Here is a 19172-nt window from a genome sequence, read left to right as displayed (position 1 = left end):
AAATAAGTGGTGCAGGCGAAACGTGGAGTATCATATGCACGCAAAACTCGGCCTCAGATCTCAAAGGGAATGGTTAGCGTATCATATATACGCAAAATCGGACTTCTGCGTATCTATTGCACGCATTTCCAATGTGTAAAGTTGTGTCATTTGTACGCAGACTGAAGAGAGTGGGTTGAATAAAGACGTGAATGAAGCCGTGGTAGGAAAGATCTATGAATGTTTAGGTTTTCTCAAGACAAATTGACAAACCAAATTTCAATTTAAACCCACTACAAATTCCAACATCAACCCCTAAAATGAATGGGGATTTGTCTCATTGTGAAAATATAGCAGAAAAGGTTTTCGAGATCTCATGAAACTTTCTGGCTGATCCAAGAGTCAAGAGTATGTGCTGTCCTAGAAAAGGTCACGATACACCAATGAGTAAAATGCGCAGGTAATTACTGTCCCACTGCATTTATTATTTTAGTATTGCAATTGAGTTCATGTCTTTTAGTTATTAATAATGCCATCACATTCTTAAGTAAGAATTGCCTTTTGAGAAGATAGTAGGCCTATAGTCTTTTGACATTGGAGGATCATGTGTCAGAATTAAACCAAAACTATAAGTGTAGGAGGGACATGCTGGATCATCCTCCACGAGTTCATGTCACATATACTTTTTAGCCTAATATAGTGTGTGAACACCACAGTCTGTGACTCTGAAAAACGTGTTTTGGAAAACCCTTTTAGTTTTACTCCTTTTACTGTTGATGTTGTTCGTGAAGCTTTAACCAAGATAGATCCTAATCCTGGCCCGGACAACGTAGAACCTTTCTTTTGAAAGATAGCTGCAGATTATATTGCTCCACCTCTCACTACTCTTTTTAACCTCTCCCTCAGCACAAACACAATTCCAAAATTGTAGAAGTCAGCGTATGTCCTGCCTCTACTAAAAGGTGGGGAGGCCACTTTATTAAATAATTATAGGCCCATCTCTAAATCATCAGTTCTGGCTAAGGTTCTTGAACACCTAGTGAGTGAACAGGTAAAGGTGTTTTTTTGTACAAATGACATCCTGTCTAAACATCAGTCAGGCTTCAGAAAGCAAAAGCAACATAGCACCATCACTGCCACAATGAAAGTGGTAAATGATGTGGCGAGTATTTTAGATAATAAGCAGAGTTGTGCAGCTCTATTTATTTATTCAGTATTGGCATATCCAGCCATGCAGTAGGGTGATTTGTGAACTACTTCTCTGAAAGGTCCCAAAGTGTTCATTTTGATGGGCTGTCTTCTGAGTGGTTAAACATTACTAATGGTGTTCCTCAAGGTTCTGTTTTAGGTCCACTTTTATTCTCCATCTACATCAATAGTTTAGGTGAAAATGTCGATGGAGCAACCTTACATTTTTATGCGGACGATACCGTGATGTACTGTGCAGGTCCCTCCATTAAGGAGGCTGTTGTTGAAATGCAAGCTGTTTTTAACATTATTCAGACTCAGCTCTCTGAACTAAAGCTTCTTTTAAATGTTGATAAAACCAAGGTAATGCTCTTTTCAAAAGCTAAAAAGACACCAGAGCCTGTTGTCGATATTGTAACTACGCAAGGAATAAAACTTGAAGTGGTTACCTGTTACAAATACCTTGGTATCTGGCTTGATGATTGTCTCACTTTTAAAACGTCATGTCAATAACCTGCTTTAAAAAACTGAGGGTTAGGCTAGGTTTCTTCTACAGGAACAAGTCCTGTTTCTCGCTTGAGGCCAGGAAAAGGCAAGTCACTGTGACCTATTTACCTGTGGTGGACTATGGTGATTTGATTTATATGAATGCACCTGCCAATTGCCTGGTCAAGTTAGATTCTGCCTATCATGGTGCACTGAGATTTGTGACAAATTGTAAAGCATTAACCCATCACTGTACCCTGTATGCAAGGGCTAGTTTGCCTACACTAACTGTACGGAGGCTCAGTCACTGGTACATTTTTATATATAAAGCCATGTTAGGGAAACTTCCATCCTACATCTGCTCCTTGTTCTCACGGCGAATTGTAAGTGGCTACTGCCTGAGATTGCATGCTGTAGTTTTATTAAATGTGCCAATTGCTAGGACTGTCTTAGGGAAGATAGCATTTAGATGCGCAGCTCCACTGTCTTGGAATAGTCTGCAATTGAAATGGAAACTGAGCAATCTGGTGCCACTAAATGTTTTTAAAGCTCGGTTGGATGCTACTCAATCGGAAGCTGTTGGTACCTGTTCATGTGTATAGTCAATTGTAATCCCGTTAATGATGTTGTAAGATGTCCTTTTGTTGTTCTGTTTATGTTTTTTATGTTTCATGTGGAACCTACTTGAGCAGGTCTCCCTTGAAAAAGAGATCAATGATCTCAATGGGATACACCTGGATAAATAAAGGTTTGAAATGAAATGAAATTAGTGTATCTGGTTTGGCATTGGTTGTGCTTATTGCTTTACCTACTTTATGTATCATGTTGTTTCTAAAATGTTTATTTAGTGTTTCTTAGCACTCCTTCTAAAATGTAGGTTATGCCATTAGAGTAGAAAGCCTGGGACTATAGGGTTAGAGAATATATGAAGAGACGGTGCAGTAACGTTTTTGTAATTGTTTATCAACAGAAGAGTGTTTTTGCAAGCATGTCTTGCCGGTGCACTAAAACACTTTTCTCTTTGCTAATGCACTTTTTGGTGGCATTAATCACCCCTCATACAGCAGAGTGAGGCGCAGAGAGGTTTTCCGTGTGTAAGAATGTGTGACCTCGTGCATCTGTGTGTGTGTTCGTGTGTGTGCGTTTGTGCATGTGCATACATGGGTGTGTATGGGTTTGAGTGTGAGTGAGTAAGGAGAGAGAGTGAGAGAGAGAGGAAGACAGACAGACAGGGAGAAAAGCCACAACTCTGGCGTGAAAACAGACCAACCCGCATCTGTAAGCTACCGAGTGCGAAAAGAGCGTAACTTAAGGTGAGCAAACTTTGAGCAACACGGGTGTCATAATTTATAACATAGTTATTGAGTGGTATTACGTTTACAATGTCTGTTTATAGTCGCGACTGTTGGGGATCATCTTTGGTGTGACAGGCGTTGCTCTTTTTATTTGCTAGCTGTTGACAGTCTGCTGCACGTGCGTTTGCCTTAATTATTTGAGGTTTAGTTTACTGCAAATTGTAGATGATAACAACCTAGAAGAGAAGCGTTTCATTGTTAAAGATTGAATGGTTTGCCTATAGCTCTATATTAACGTTGTTTACATTAATCTCAGTGCAGAGGATCATATTGGCCCTGTATTGTTAACATAGAAGAGTCCAAACAATAACACAACCTAATTGTATTTATCTCAAACAGTAGAAGACAATCACTTTGAGCCCCCTCACTCAATCCAAAATGTAATATTCTAGGTCTAGGATTACTTCATTTGTCATTAGCCCAGGCCAGTGTGCTGTTTAATAGTCCTACTCAAATTTAAAGACATTGTAATGCAGTTGGAAAAATGTCCCAGATGTGAGCTAGCATACTGTTAATGTAACAGTGGCGGCACTAAGTTTTGTTTTAATTTAATGTTAAATGTGTGGTGGCCAAGATGCCTTAATGTAGCCTGTTTGTGTTTATTGTTGTAACAATTTCTTGTTAGGGTAGCAAAAAGAACAATCTATTTTCCATCCAGGAAGATACTTTGACAAAAAGGCAACAGTAACGGCCGACATAAAACTAAATACTGAAACACTGATAGTAAGAAAGCCTTTATTGTGACTCTCATTTCTGATGAATTTCACCACATTAGTTGTTGAAGTTAATAACACATAATGGGGGACACAATCTTAATAACAACTGCATTTTCACACTCAATCATAGATGCGAGAGCACATACATACTAGAGACGTGGATAGTTGATGCCATTTAGAAAACTTTAATTTCCACAACGTTTAATCAGTTCCCTGGATATGTTATTAAAAAACATGTAGAAAACATCTGCGGAACACTTTTAATATGAATTCTGTAAACACTTTAACACTGTATACTATAAAACATTATTTACAAACAGTCCTACCATCCTGATTCTCAGTTACCATCAGAAAAACCCTCTCTTCAGGAATTATTTGTATTTGGGAGCCAAAAAGGTAGACGCAATACCTTGACATTTGTGAGACTTTTGGTGAAGTGAGCCCCCTTCTTCAAGGGCTCAAAAAGTTACATTAACCTCAACACAGCCTCCAGCGCTGAATAACCTACAACCCAGTATTCCCCATTCACCCCACTTATACACACACACACACACGCACACACACACACACACACACACACACACACACACACACACACACACACACACACACACACACACACACACACACACACACACACACACACACACACACACACACACACACACACACACACACACACACACACACACACACACACACACACCACACACTAACACACACACACACACACACACACACACACACACACACACACACACACACACACACACACACACACACACACACACACACACACACATCAACTCTCCCTCAGAGTCCAGTAACCAAGTCCAGGTGTTTGTCAGTGTGGGTTATGACAAGAGTTTATCTGTGTGTGTGTGTGTGTGTGTGTGTGTGTGTGTGTGTGTGTGTGTGTGTGTGTGTGTGTGTGTGTGTGTGTGTGTGTGTGTGTGTGTGTGTGTGTGTGTGTGTGTGTGTGTGTGTGTGTGTGTGTGTGTGTGTGTGTGTGTGTGGGGGTGCACATGGGCAGTCATGTGGGAATATATATCCAGATGGCATTATACTGTGGCTCCAAATCTCAGGGGGTCCAGGGCAGCAACACTGGGGAACAACAAAGCAAATATGAATAAGGGAAGAAGAGGTCCAGTGTGTCTGTGTCAGTGTACTGTTTTTCTATGTTAGTCAATCTAGTAAGTGTATGCTGTTGTGGAAACTTCATAAGAAACTGCAATCTTATTTAGGTCAGGAACACATCACGCAAATCTGAGAAACAGTCAAATTCTCAATTGGCTGTGTAATTGAGTTTCCCATCAGCTGTAAGCAGAACACTTCCCTCATTTTCTCTTCTGTGTGTGTGTGTGTGTGTGTGTGTGTGTGTGTGTGTGTGTGTTTGTGTGTGTGTGTGTGTGTGTGTGTGTGTGTGTGTGTGTGTGTGTGTGTGTGTGTGTGTGTGTGTGTGTGTGTGTGTGTGTGTGTGTGTGTGTGTGTGTGTGTGTGTGTGTGTGTGTGTGTGTGTGTGTGTGTGTGTGTGTGTGTGTGTTTGGTATGTAGATTCTGTGTGGGAGATTGAGCATTTGAGTAATTTACGGCTTTCAAACATCTTGTGATGTGAGACAATGTGTCTGACTCTGACTGTTGGAAATACAGATCACATTGCTGGTGCTTAATCTACACGCCAAGAATTCCAATTTCTGTCTGATGAGTGAAAAACAAAGCAGAAAAAGATTGACAGATAATATAGTGAAAGGCAACATATGTGTACATAAAGGCCCTATTGAGCCATATTCAGTTTAAATCAAATGTCATTTTAATTCTGCTTGATTTATTCGTTCTCAGGTCAAGGTCATATACAGTATATTCTACCAGTACAAAGCCGTTCCTCTATATGGAAACTCATCATAGCCTTATTGAATGTTGTTTTTATTTATATTCGGCAGCCAGAAAGTTTACAGTGGAAGTTAACTGCAATAACAACAAGGTGAGCTGTGGTGGCAGCTCCTCAAATGGACATCCTCAAGTTTTCGGCTTTTATAAGATCAGAAGATTTCCAGAAATGTGTCATGTTCTTAACGTTTCCCATCTGACACTATGATGGCTCTGTGCCTCTCATGCGTTTCCACTTATAGGGGGAAACGTAAATGTCTTGAGCACTGAATCTGATTACTGTCACCATTGTCTTGCTGAGGTAAACCTATCTTGAGAAATGTATTGAAGAACAATAAGAAAGACATCAGGACAAAGATTACATAAAGAGTAAAAGCTATTGTTCATTTGCACCTGAGTACAGTTTGCCAGTGTTTTGTGGCTCTAATATCCAATTTCCTCAACTTAGATGGAGGTGATAACAATCAAAAAGAGATAACTGCCATGAGCCTGAGGCAATCTTTCCAAAGATCTATCTATCTCTTAATTACAGTGTCAAATTGATTTATAGTAATGTTCCACTTCAAACATTGTTCTTCTTTCCACAGGCCTTTACAACTCTTTAAAGCTTATAAAGCTGAGACAACCAAAAAATATGAAGATGTTGTATTGTGTGAAACGAAACTGCATCGCATTTATAAGCATGCCTCCGATCTCTGTCATCCTGAAAATAGCAAGCACAAGAGGTTTGGCTTGATTTTAACATTTGTGATGCAGGTTGGAGGTTTGCGCAACTGCTGTAATCTCCTGCATACAAATATTGCCAATTTGTATACAAATAAATCCAACTACAAACAATCTTGTTCAAAAGTAGACATTTTAACCTCAATTAAAACTACTCTATGGCCAACTACTTTTCCACGAGAGTTCATGCTTCACAATACAACTTTCATTTCTTTGTAAAGAAAGAGGCAGAGAGCTTCTATTAGCAGCAGGTTCGTGCTTGTTTCCTCCTCCGCAGTGTTTTAATGCCACTAAGTCTGTGATCAGGTATATTTCTTTATCAATGTGGCTTTTCAGGAAGAAAATCATTTGTTGTTAGTTGTTCCGCATAAGACAATTTAAAACACTGTTTATTTAAAAACCTGCTGTTTTATGGGAAGCAATTTGTAACAGATCACCTCGTACAATCACACTGCAGTTACGCTTATCTTGAAATAACTGCAATTTAACAATTATAGCAACATTTAGGTTTTCAGTCTTAGCAACACATGTCCTTGTTTACTTTGCTGGTTGCCAGATGTCTGCCAGCCAGGAACCTATAAGAAGAAGAACGGGTTTATTTAGGAACTTTGAAAATTCCCTCATGTGTTGTCGAAAAAACATAAAAGAAATAATATGCCTTCATGGAATAATAAAAAGAGCCAACATCTTTTAAATATGAATTGTCCAACATCACACCAGGGTCACATGTGAGTTAGTTTAATTGAAAGGAGAAAAATGAAATGGAAAACTAAAGCCAAGTTTGCCAACACAGGTCACCATCAGTATAAAATAATTCTATTGTATGTAAAGTGCACATTTTAAGAAATGTTATTGAGTAAACTGTGTTATAAGCGTGCATTTATGTGTGTGTGTGTCTGTGTGTGTTTGTGTGATCTTGTCTCCACACACATGGATCCCACTCGTTCTTCTTCTGTTGTCCTCTGAAGCTGGGATGAGTTAAAAATGTGACACTTTGCTTTTAAGATGGAAAATGTGATCTGGATTAATACTGAGCAGAACCCAGAGGTATCACGCTCAGTGGGGGATGGATGATCCCCGCTAAATGTCTCTTAAAATTTGCCGTAAGCACTCCACGGTTTCTGCGATGACAGCTTCTTCTGGTAGCAAGTTCCACTCTCTGATTGTTCTCAGAAAGAAGGAGTATTTAAGAGTGTCACTAGTTGCGAAAATTTGCTCGAAGTTCAAAGAGTTGGCTTTGCGGGTTGCACTTATTCTAACTGGCTCTAGGTACATTGATGCATCAATGGCTGAGATGTTATGGACAATCTTGAAGAAGAGAACCAAACGAGCCAATCGCCGCCTTTCACTTAATTCCACCCAGTTCAACCGCTTGAGCATTTCTGTGACACTGCTGTCCCATTCATAATCTCCAAAAATGAATCTTGCACCTCTTCTTTGTACTGATTCCAGGGCATCACTGTCTTTATCAGTGTAGGGGTCCCAGACCGAGCTGGCGTACTCTAGTTTAGAACGTACTAGGGCCACAAAAGCTGTCTCCTTCAGTTTCTGGGGACAGCGTCGCAGGTTCCGGCGTAGGAAACCGAGCGAACGGTTTGCCTGTGTTACAATTTCGCCAATGTGTTGACCAAATTTCAGGTTGTTATGGATTTCTACCCCAAGATAAGTCTGGTGGGTCACCTCTTTTAACACCTAGCCACATAGAGTATAGTTTTTAATGTGCGGGTTTGTTCATCTGCTTGTTCGTAGGATGTAGCACTTACTAGTATTAAAGCACATTCCCCAAGCGTTAGCCCATTCCTGAAGTCTAGTCAGGTCACCCTGTAGGTCTTCTTGGTCACTTCCATTTTTAATAGGCCTGTAGAGCAGGCAGTCATCCGCGAATAACCGCACTGTAGATCCTACATGTGACGGCAGGTCATTAATGTAGCATAAGAAAAGCAATGGACCCAGCACAGTGCCTTGTGGGACACCAGAGTCAACGTGAACTGTACTTGATTTCACCCCTTCTACGACTACTTGTTGGCTCCTTTGCATAAGAAAGGTTGTGGTCCAATCAAGTATTGGGCCGGTTATACCCATGTGGGCTAGCTTTAGCAACAGGCGCTTATGTGGGACCGTGTCAAAAGCCTTTGAGAAATCAAGGATTGCCACATCCACTTACAATTTCTGGTCATGATATTTTGCCAGGTCATGCATTGTGACTAGGAGTTGAGTTTCACACGAATGGTTTTGTCGAAAATCAATGCTGGAACGGGGTCAGGACGTTATGCCTTTCCAGGTGATTCAACAGGTGTTTGCAAATGATGTGTTCCAGGAGTTTACAACATACTACTGTCAGGGAAACTGGTCTGTAATTTGCGGCGGTGTGCCGGTCCCCTTTCTTGAATATAGGCGTAACATTAGGCTGCAGCCAGTCATCGGGTAGATTTCCTGTTTGCAGTGACTGCGTGAATACGCACTTGAGCAGTGGGCCTATTTGGGGGGCCAGCATTTTGAGTATACAATTGGGTAGACCATCTGGGCCGCTAGCCTTGTTAATCTTAATATTTGCCAGTAGTTTGGTCACTCCTTCAGTCGTAATGATCAGGTCTTCTATCTGCGGGGCTGGATCTCCTGATATAGAGGGCTGGCTACCATCATCCTTAGTAAATACAGATTTAAATTGTTTGTTGATGAGTTCAGCCTTGTCTTTGCTGCTACTGTAGAGGTCTTCACCCTCTCTAATAGGGGAGACTCCAATGTTGTCCGCTCCATACTCTTTGACATATTTCCAGAATAGTCTGGTATTGTTTTCAGCAAGACACTGACAACCTTCGCAGTGTGCACTGCGAAGGTTCTTTTGAACATGTTTCTTTTGGTTGCGGAAGTTTTCCCAATCACAAGTTTTGCCTGATCGCTTGGCTTTGTTGTATAACTTATTTTTATTTTTTATTTGGCGTTTCATGCAGTGAGTGAGCCAGGGCAGGTTGTGCCGTGTGGTAGTGAACTTGGTCGGGATATGCTTATCCATCTTTGAAAACAGTTCGTATCTGAGCATATTCCAGTTGTCATTCACAGTTTGCTGGTTTTCTGTTCTAACAAATTCTGTGCTGAACACTTCCAGCTCAGTTTGGATGGCTTCCCAGTCTGCTAATGAAAATTTGTAAATTTTTCTCTGGGCTTTCTTTGTATATACAGGATGTATACTAGAGTCCATCATGACAGCACAGTGATCTGATATGCCTGGTATTGTTTGCACATTTTGCACGCGCGTTTGATTTGAAGTGAATATCAAGTCTAATATGTTCTGTTTTCGAGTAGCCTCGAGTTGTACTTGTGTTAGTGAGTATTCTTTGACTATGTCTAAAACATGTTGGTTTAGAGCTATGTTGTTTGTCCCTGGTTGTTCATTTTCCCAATCTATACCAGGTGCGTTGAAGTCACAACCTAGAATTATTGTTTTTTCTGATGCGTTACCAGGCAATAGAGAAATTGATTTCCGAAGCTCATCCAGTTTGGTGTGATGGTCACTTGGTGGTCTATAAAAGCTACCAATGTAGAATGTTTTGCTCGCTTGGGAAACCTTGACCGAGACCCACATGATTTCAATTTCTGTGTCTGTGGTTGCAATCCTTGTTGCTGTAAAGCCTTCCTTTATGCCGATGAAGACTCCACCTCCGTTTATATTGCGATCCTTCCTAAAGATAGTATAGTGTTTTTATCTATAGCATTGGCTGCTTTTGACACGTTCAAACAAGTAACACTGACACATGCACAAGATCAAATGCAATTTTTCAAATCACAAATCTAAACAATACTCATCTCATCTGATAGTCGACATTTTGAAAAAAAATATATTTCAGGCATCAACCCAAGATTTTCTGTGGACCATTTTCATTTCGTTCTGCCCTACTAGTTTGTCAATATCAAATGTTGTATGATTACATAGTGGCCATACAAAAGCCATGAGTTAGTACATATATTAGTTGGTTAACACCTGAGATGATGAAACCATTATTCGTCAGGTAAAACTGTACCTCTGTAATTGATGTTAGTCAACCATCTATTTTTAAATAGAGACTGCAGGACGTGGGCTGCAGACATGAGATATAATCTGACAGGCAAAGTTCCGGCTGATATAGCTGGAGACATGAAGTAGGAAGGCAATCATTTAGGCAAATAAAGATGAACCAAAGAACGCTCCCAGCATCTCCCCTTGTGTGTGTGACATTTCTTTGTGTGCATCTAAAGGCCTGTAAGGTTACAGTGTTTTGTATGCAGGTATTTATTGCATAAAGGGTGTGTTTATTATTGCGTCTGCACTTCTTAGTCTTATCTTTTTTGATCATGCAGCTTAACTGTGTCATTATCCCAATCCTTATCTCTATTACTCCTCTGTTACCCCTGAAGGCGGACAATAAAACACACAAACCCCTCCTGATCTCACGATGGAGCTATCCTGTCCTAGTGCTCTATAATTCTCACAGGGCACACAGTTCAGACACTCCTCCCCTGGGGATCCCCTTTTCCTCTTCTCTTGAATGACGTGTCAAAGAGTTGGCATCAGCACCTTTAGAAACAATACTTGAAATGATCCAGCCTCGGTTTTTAAGGACAGCTCCCAGACCAAATAATAGTAATCAGCAAATTACTGTGAAAAACTTTGTGGCTAAAGTCAGGCTGCTGGCCTTAATACTGCACGAGAGCAGCACAGATTTGAAAGGTACACGTTTAAACCATGATTTATTAGCCCGACTAATAGCTCACAGAATCAGTTAGGGCTTGTGTCCCACAGGGCGGATTTTATAACATACTACCGGCCAGCTTCTGATCTCATGATTTGGCTATTTTTCTTACTGCTCTCTAATTCTCACAGACACTCCTCTTTAGTTTCTTTCCTCTTATTGTTTTGACATTTGCACTCTTTATGTTTGAGCAAGACATTTTCTCTATTCTTTGACTACTTTTGGTGCTAAATAATTTCTCTTATAAGTTGTTCATTTGAATGATTCAATTGAAAAACGTGTATTATTGATGAATTCCACTGATCACAAACTCTAACAGGTTGAGCCCTGAGGATTTTTTAACCGGCATAAAGTTTAGCTTTGAACTGCAAAGCTGTTTTGCATTTGGTAGACCACAACTCTGTCTTCTTGTGTTTGGTTTGGCTCATTCCTCACTAAAGTAATCACCGGGCCTGTAGTTTACTCCAAGAAGAAAGAGAGAGGGGTAAAAAGATGGAGTGATGAGTGGGGGACTGATATCCATCTGGATCCACTTGTAGACAATTTCATCCCTCCTGCCCTCCAAAACCTGAGACCCCCAATTTTCATGGTGCCTCCTTTGAGGTGCCATTCCATCAATGACGAGAGAAATATTCGCCCACGAGCAAATTTCATTCTTAAGTTTCAGGAAGTGCCTTTATCTCTTGGTCTAGACATCCCCCCTCACTACTCAAAACTACTCTAACAGGGTGACTACATGCACAAATGGTTGCCTGTATATCATAATTTTGAGTTGTCTTAATAAGATATGAAAAAGACTGGCTAACTCAGACGCTACTTCAAATAAAAAGCAACATGAAGTAGCAGTTCTCACGTTAAAGGTCCGACTAAGAAATAGAATATTGACATAAAAACTGTCAATTAATGTTTACTTCAAAAAAGCAGATCAAGTAAACAGACAAAGAAGTTAGTGACTCACAGGCCTTTAATTGAGCTTAGCAAGAATGTGATTAAATACAAAATAAAGTGTAACTATTCAAGGAGTTTCAGGTATTATCTGCACCTCTTCTTTGTTTAGTGATCTGTTTCTCCGCGTGTATCCCTCATAGTCTTTGACTGACTCTTCCTATAGTCGTGTCTTTCACACAGATGCATTTAGGTCTGGAATGATAAATGGCTTTCTTTGATTTGTGCAGGATGTGTCTTTGGCAAAGGATAGGGTATAATTAAACTCAGAAGCCACTAGTTATTTTCTCTGTCAGTCCCGCTGTTATTGGAAAATCCCTCCATCTGTTGCAGATTTTTTTTGTGTGTCTCACATCAGATGGATGAAATTGCATCCACATTGTCTTTGCGTCCACATTGTCTTCGCACACGGCACCTTCTCCTGAGACGTACATTTACAATGAGCTTGTCAATGGGTTTTGCAAAGTCATTATTCCAAAAATTCATACCAAATCAAATTTTGCCCCCAAGACAGTGAATCTGATGCACATGAAATCAAATCTCAAGGGGGCCTGTTTCTTCACTTACTGTATCCGCTCGGTGGATTTATACCCATCTAACAAGCAAATTACAATGTGAAGCAGGCCTCTGGGAGTCTTTGCGTGGTGTCCTGTGCATCATGATAATGCTTATTCAATGAGTTTATATGCAACCAAGGGGGTTCTGTTGATCACTGACATAACGGGTGAGAGGAACAGGATATTTATAGTCTATTGTGATGTATAGCTTCTTAAGAGACCAACGATGAGTTCAAAAGGAGACAAGAAGTAGATGGAGAAAATGTGAGGTTTATAAAAAAAATGTGTCATATGATGCCAGATACTACAGTAGGTGGTCTGTTGTTTTGCTGATTTGATTTAAAAGTGATATAAAAAAAGACGAAATGGAAATTACCTGATGTCAAACATCAATCAGCTCTACCAGGGGGACAACGAGACTCAAAACGACAAAAACATTTAGAGTAACAGCCTCCAGGAGAGAGCAGATGTCCCTAACAGGCCCCTGAAGGTTCCCCGTGAAACACCATCAAACAGGAGACTACATTTTAATCAATATTGAACACACATTATCTACTTTTTCTCTCCTTTTTGAAAATGTGAATCTTTGTTTAGACAGAAAGAAGACAGCAGACTTTCTAACACCCACACACACACACACACACACACACACACACACACACACACACACACACACACACACACACACACACACACACACACACACACACACACACACACACACACACACACACACACACACACACACACACACACACGCACACACACAAAGTATATTCTTCGCACAAAGGCACACTCTCACTTGTGCTACCAGCAGCTCTAGGTTCACATTCATAACCCAACACACAAATTTGCACCACATGCTCACTGGTTTTATATTCAACGTGATATGCTGGGAGCAATGTTTTTACAAGTCGGAACCCCTGAACCATGTCCACTCAGCTTCCTGTATAAAAAAAAAAAATCCCTGCACCTATACCCTGCGCTCCCACCTAGCTGCAATGTGTTTTGTTCAGCTCATAGCCGGCTTTTCTGCTCAGCATACAGTAGCAGATGACACAAGGCGTAGTAGAACGGTACTGACATAAAGGTTAAGAACACAATTCAGGCTCAAAATGTTTTATGCATGGAGCAGGTCTAATGCTTCTGCCAGATGAGCCACCAGGAAACCCTCACCTTCCATGAGGCAGCTGTGCAGAACACGAAAGACATATCAGCATTCATGCTGTATTCGCTTAAAATGTACTTTATATTCTTTACATGTTGGTTTAAATGAAATTTCTTTAAGTATTGCAAAATGAGACAAGTTGATACACTAATAGAAGGAATGAGGAACACATAACAGAGCTTCATGTAAAACAATCCTTCATTGTTTAGTTGTGCAACCTTCAACAGTACTAGATTGGGTCTTAACTACATTTGGCTAACTTTTATTTCTTACTCTATGAATAAACTGTTGTTTTGAAAGGTGCCAGACTGTGTTATGTCGCATGATGTATTTTCTTTCTACTTCACAATGTTAAAATAAAGTAGGAAGACATGACAAGGCAGAGCAAATGTGTTTATATATTTCCTACACCGAGGCAACCCAAAGTGATTTTGAGGTTTATACATTTTTTGTAATTGTAGTGATAGGATAAAGGGATGTTACAATCTGTTACTGCCAAAAATCACTGTAAGGATGCTAGTGAGCTTTGAGAAGCATACAGGGAGTTTGTTAATTCACTCTGTGGTTTCAAAAAGACATGATTTGCAAAACATTATGAAAAACATTCCAGTTTCTTCTTAAAAACTCATTGAGCAAATGGGCAAATGAGAGTTTGTTTCCCTGTTCCAACATGAGCGGCTGCAGCAGGCTTGGTGAACAGGGACTAATAATAATACCAGTGCAATGTGTTGTGGGGATATGTTTTGCTTTGCGTGTGTGTACTTGTGTTTGCAAATTCTCATGTTGTGGGATTAAGGAATTAGCTGCAACAAATAACCTCATGCACACCACAATTACAAACCACGACCGGTACACATCCACAAATGTACCGCCAGTGTTTGTTTCTTAAGCTTAATCTCTCTGTATTTAGTCTTGGTGATGGTTTCGTAGCTGAAGGTATCTTTTGCTGCTTATAATATGAACTCCTAAATGTAGAATCAGATTTGCGCATTTTCAGGAGTTTCAATGTCACACATGTAGAACTCAACAGGAGATTGTTCGTCCACAGCCGCTCTCACTCACAGGAGAAGTACAACTTTATTGTGGTCATTATTATTATTAGTAATAATAAACCAGGTCTCTTTCCATTTCTTAAATTAGAAATGGCTGTTCCACACTGCTGTTTCTGTATATTGTTGTCTCTCCGGTTAAACATTTGTATTGTTGTCTTTGTCTGAATTAACCTTTTTTCTTCAACCTCAGGTGTTTGTTTTTATTCGGTTTATGTCTATAGCTATACAGTAGAAACATCATGAATACGCCCACTCGCTCACCCAAGACCATGAGCAGCTCTATTCACACATGGGCTCAATCTGACTTTACAGTCTTTGTACCGAGGAACTGGCTGGGTAAAGTCAGTTTGATGTCCCGTCGATAGGATTTCAGACATTTATGTTATCACATACAGCTCTAGATCGTTTCAGGGTTGCAGATGTTTGTATGAGAGGGGTTTTAGTGAGAATGAGAGTTGCATTGATGTTAGGCTCAGGTTAAGTTAAAGATAAAGTAATATGATAGGGGAAAACCATGTTCTCAGAGAATCCCTTTCTCTTAAAAGGATACAATAAGGAACACTGAGCTCTCCAGTGTAGCCACCGGGTTCAGGTTCTAGCTAATCAACGGAGCACACAGCCGTGACTGTTCTGTTCCAGGGGACTGGAGATGGAGGGAGGAGGGGGAGGGGGGCGGAGGAGAGAAGAGCGTATGCGGTCGTGTGATTGAGGTGTGTGTGTTTGTGTGTGTTCATGGGCTTCAACAACCATCTTTTTTGCAGTGCAAATCTTCAGGGGCCAGTGTGTGTGTGTCTGTTAATTATATGTGTAGAAGAACAAATTATGTCAGTGGTACAAGTCACCTAATAGCAGAGAGCTAAATGAATTTCGTTTCTGAGGCTGTGCTATAATCACTATCAGATGTCTGGGTGGAGGAGAAGGACAGAGGAAAAGAGAGAGTGTGTGTGTGTGTGTGTGTGTGTGTGTGTGTGTGTGTGTGTGTGTGTGTGTGTGTGTGTGTGTGTGTGTGTGTGTGCGCACGCGTGCGTGGTGCGTGCGTGCGTGGTGCGTGCGTGCATGCATGACAGAGAATGCTATTATTGTACATGTTAATAATGTGTGATTTTGAAAAAAATGGATGCTCTTATCCACAATAATTTTGCATACCTTTAAGTCAACTTAAAAAATGTAAGTGATTTAGATGGACCTCTACACTTCACGTTTTTTTTAACATTTCAACCCCGTAAAAACATATTTCGCTGCTATAAGGGCAGTGGATTTCAGATAAAGCTTGATGTGATTTGCAGAGTTGAACTGATGCACATACAGGGGACATTTATTATTTTTTTAGCCCAATTCTTCAACTGTCTAAATTATATCTGAGTTGAATTTTACACATTCTGTCTGCTTTGTTATATTATTGAAAACTATCTGATCATTTAACAATGATGAGTTACTGCTCAGTTCAGTTGATTACTCCACTGCTGATTGGCAGCACCATCCTGAATGCAGAAACATGTGGGTGGCATGTTTGGTTTTGCTGCATATAAAGGTGTGTTGCAGCAATTGAGTGTGCAGACTCTACTTATTCAGCGAGGCCCTGTCCTAATCATTGTCAGATGGTGGACAGGGTCCTCACGTCTGGAGCCATTTACAAGGCCTGCGGCCGCCTCGGGGGGGAGGAGGGGGGGAATCCACCCAACGATGCTTTCCTTTGTTGTCTGAGAACTTGTGAGATGGAAAATGGGAAGCAAATGATAGAGAATTAGTGGTTAGCCAACAGATTTTATATGACAAACTATTGTTTTGTTGACGCTCTAGCTACATATAAATGTTTGTGTAGGATTAATATTTCAGTTTGAAAATGTTCATACGTTGTACACATTGGCTTTTACGTAGCCAGCAGTTGAGCTGCACTAGATTAAGGTTGTATTTTGATGGTAAAGGCTCTTCCAGTGAGGATGAATTCTGGTTCAACTAATAACATTACTTATTAATGAGTTTGTGTAATATTTATAAAGTGGTTAAATGAAAGAGAATCTAATTATACAAATGTTAAGTAGAAAATATAATATACATATTATATATACAAAATATTCCTTAGAAAAGGAGAACTGTCATAGTGAGTCCCTGTTTTCGAACCATTTATTTGACTTGTTAATGGCTAGAATCATGAATATTATTCATCATAAGGTTTGTTGTAAACAAAAAGCCAGATTAGTTTTTTGAAAGATGGTTTGAAACAGTTGTCTTTGATTTAAAAGAAAAAATTACACTGTTTTTCTTGAACACTTTCTCCCGTTCATACTTGGCGTATGCAGAAAGAATATTTCCTTTGCCAGTGTTGTTATTTCTCTGAAATCGTAAATGTTATGCCAGAAACTTGACTCAGCTACATATGTTGTTTGACATCTTGTCATTTCACAAACTGGCAAATAATTGCTTAGAAATGAGGCACACACTTAAAAGAAAGTTAAACAATCCATTTGGCGAACGTTCCTCTTCTGTTTTAAGATTTAATAAGCTCAGACTGGCACGGACAAATGTAAGGGGCCCTGTTGGGTGGACTTAAACTCAACAGAGGTAAGTGAAGGATGTCAAATAAAATATAAATGGAATATTCAACATGCAGCTGGTAAAACAATGAATGCTTTAAAAGATACCCACGGTGCGGAGAGTTTTTGAGACATTTCCGTACTCTTTATTTTAATTCCAAGAAGGGTAATAATAATAATAATAATGCATTTATTTTATAAGGCGCCTTTCAAGGCACTCAAGGTCGCCGTACAACAAGGTTAAAAACAATTTTTACAAACATAGTTAAAAGCAAAACACAGTTTAAAAACATAACTACTAAAAACATACAGCTTGCAGCACAGGTCAGCCATACGCTTGCCTGAACAGGGTGTGGACTTACATATGGGGTAATACTCTTATTAGCACTATGCTATTCTTCTTCTGATTTCTCTTTAACCTATTACTCCACAGTACTTTTTTTAAACACAAAGTACATGATTTCTATTAGGTTATGAGTTAACGGCTGACATTCTAAAAATAGACCAAACACTATGTCTCTTGCAGTGAGTTTTGTCTCCACAGTTTGGTTGGCAGGGATGCTGCTGTGCCATGCAGATCTCTTCCAAACCTTTTCCAGACCCTTCGCAAATGTATGTAATTAAGCAATGAGCTGTACCATAGCCAGGCCTTCTGCTGCAGGAAATTAAGGATCATCTGGAGGCTGTGGATGCTATTTTTTGCCACAAGGCGTTCTCAAGGTGAAGTGGCTCTGCTTCAAGATTGGTTTTCATCCCGTATGAATTAGTTTTTGCGTGTTTTTGCCCTGACCGTGCCCTTCTTGTTACCTTTCTGTGTTGTTGTCTTGTCTGCTTGTGTGTCTGCTGTCTGCTTTTTTTTCAAACATCTAACCAAAACCCTGACAGGATGACCATCTATCCAAAAAAACAACAAGAACATCCTGTTCTGATCAGTTATCATTCTACCATCACGTACTAAGAAGATGTTCTGAATAATAGACTTACAAAAACAACTAAACTTGTAAAACTATTCTCCATTAAACAAGCAGATAGATCATAAAATAGCCTGCCAATGATATAAGTCATCTCGGTCCTTTTCTGATTCTGCTGCCTTTTCAATGATGCAGTTTTTGCTATGCTTGGTATACAATTGTGCCAAACATATGAATGTATTATGAAGAAATACAATCGAGGGAAAAACTACACAAATAATTAATCCAAATGAATCAAAGCTTTACTAAAGCAGTTTTTTTTTACTATGTTCTATAAAATGTAGTCCTATACTTTACAAAATGATTCATGTGATACGAAGTATACATTTAAATGTTTTTCTTTAAAGGTGGGGTAGGTAAGTTTGAGAAACCGGCTCGAGTGCGCTAGAATTAGAAAATACACAACCGGAAAAAATCTGCCACTTCCTTACAGAGCCCCTCCTCCAACACACACGAACGCGCACATGACCAATGAGGGCACGAGATAAGTTTGTGCACAGATGGAAGGCTGACAGGCAGGTAGGCCATCCAGTTACTTTAGCAGCTACTACGGCTTCCACAGATTACATTTTTTTATGGATTTTTTGTCAAAGCAATTAAGATATTCATTGCTATCGGGATGTTAAGAGCATTCCATGGAATATAACCAAAAGTGTATCTCGAGCCAGTTTCTCAAACTTTCCTACCCCACCTTTAATTCAAACATTGCATGTCAGAAAAACATTAACCTTTCATCTATTCATCAAATCAGTCAATGCTCCCTTTCCTATATCAGCAATATTTGCATGCCATGGGATGATTAACTCAAGGGAACTGGCACACTTTTGATTCTAATTCAAGGAACTGAAAGGAACAGTGTTATACTTTCACTAAATCATGTAAAC

The 19172-nt window shown here is 39.8% G+C and overlaps 1 protein-coding gene across 1 annotated transcript in view; it reads left to right on the top strand.

Annotated features, from left to right (window-relative positions):
* The first annotated feature begins 2840 nt into the window (after positions 1 to 2840).
* The window catches only part of LOC307043723 (bone morphogenetic protein receptor type-1B-like), a 73919-nt gene continuing 57587 nt past the window's right edge, over positions 2841 to 19172 (top strand). Inside the window, exon 1 of the mRNA XM_079688447.1 lies at positions 2841 to 2966. The gene's annotated coding sequence lies outside the window, so the exon portion shown is untranslated. The remainder of the gene's footprint in view (positions 2967 to 19172) is intronic.

This window comes from Notothenia rossii (genome assembly GCF_949606895.1).
Source record: "Notothenia rossii genome assembly, chromosome: 6".
Classification (NCBI taxonomy): domain Eukaryota; kingdom Metazoa; phylum Chordata; class Actinopteri; order Perciformes; family Nototheniidae; genus Notothenia; species Notothenia rossii.
This window is presented reverse-complemented; position numbering and strand designations above follow the sequence as displayed.